Below are 1,583 nucleotides of genomic sequence, written 5' to 3'. Positions count from 1 at the left end.
CTGCTACCAGGGCAGGCAGGCTGTCCTCCAGGGCTGGATGGCAGGCAGGCAGACCTCCAGGGATGGATAGCAGACCTCCAGGGCTGGAAGGCAGGCAGGCAGACCTCCAGGGCAGGCAGTGCTGCTACCAGGGCTGGATAGCAGACCTCCAGGGCTAACAGGCAGACCTCCAGGGCTGGAAGGCAGGCAGTGCTGCTACCAGGGCAGGCAGGCTGTCCTCCAGGGCTGGATAGCAGACCTCCAGGGCAGGCAGTGCTGCTACCAGGGCTGGATAGCAGACCTCCAGGGCAGGCAGTGCTGCTACCAGGGCAGGCAGTGCTGCTGCCAGGGCTGGATGGCAGGCAGGCAGACCTCCAGGGCTAACAGGCTGACCTCCAGGGCTGGCAGGCTGACCTCCAGGGCTGGAAGGCAGGATGGCAGACCTCCAGGGCAGGCAGGCAGGCAGGCAGGCAGGCAGGCAGACCTCCAGGGCTGGCAGGGAGACCTCCAGGGCTGGCAGGCAGGCAGGCAGGGCTGTGTGGCTGGGGAGGGCAGGCTGGCAGGCAGGTAGGCCGTGCTGCTGCCAGGGCTGGAAGGCTGACCTCCAGGGCAGGCAGGCAGGCAGACCTCGAGGGCAGGCAGGCAGGTAGGCCGTGCTGCTACCAGGGCAGGCAGGCAGACCTCCAGGGCTAACAGGCTGACCTCCAGGGCAGGCAGTGCTGCTACCAGGGCTGGATAGCAGACCTCCAGGGCTGGATAGCAGACCTCCAGGGCAGGCAGTGCTGCTACCAGGGCAGGCAGGCTGTCCTCCAGGGCTGGATAGCAGACCTCCAGGGCAGGCAGTGCTGCTACCAGGGCTGGATAGCAGACCTCCAGGGCAGGCAGTGCTGCTACCAGGGCAGGCAGTGCTGCTGCCAGGGCTGGATGGCAGGCAGGCAGACCTCCAGGGCTAACAGGCTGACCTCCAGGGCAGGCAGGCAGACCTCCAGGGCTAACAGGCTGACCTCCAGGGCAGGCAGTGCTGCTACCAGGGCAGGCAGGCTGTCCTCCAGGGCTGGATAGCAGACCTCCAGGGCAGGCAGTGCTGCTACCAGGGCAGGCAGGCTGTCCTCCAGGGCTGGATAGCAGACCTCCAGGGCAGGCAGTGCTGCTACCAGGGCAGGCAGGCTGTCCTCCAGGGCTGGATAGCAGACCTCCAGGGCAGGCAGTGCTGCTACCAGGGCAGGCAGGCTGTCCTCCAGGGCTGGATGGCAGGCAGGCAGACCTCCAGGGATGGATAGCAGACCTCCAGGGCTGGAAGGCAGGCAGGCAGACCTCCAGGGCAGGCAGTGCTGCTACCAGGGCTGGATAGCAGACCTCCAGGGCTAACAGGCAGACCTCCAGGGCTGGAAGGCAGGCAGTGCTGCTACCAGGGCAGGCAGGCTGTCCTCCAGGGCTAACAGGCAGACCTCCAGGGCAGGCAGTGCTGCTACCAGGGCTGGATAGCAGACCTCCAGGGCTGGATAGCAGACCTCCAGGGCTAACAGGCAGACCTCCAGGGCAGGCAGTGCTGCTACCAGGGCTGGATAGCAGACCTCCAGGGCTGGATAGCAGACCTCCAGGGC

The sequence above is a fragment of the Amia ocellicauda genome, unplaced genomic scaffold (assembly GCF_036373705.1).
Source record: "Amia ocellicauda isolate fAmiCal2 unplaced genomic scaffold, fAmiCal2.hap1 HAP1_SCAFFOLD_94, whole genome shotgun sequence".
NCBI lineage: Eukaryota > Metazoa > Chordata > Actinopteri > Amiiformes > Amiidae > Amia > Amia ocellicauda.
This window is presented reverse-complemented; position numbering follows the sequence as displayed.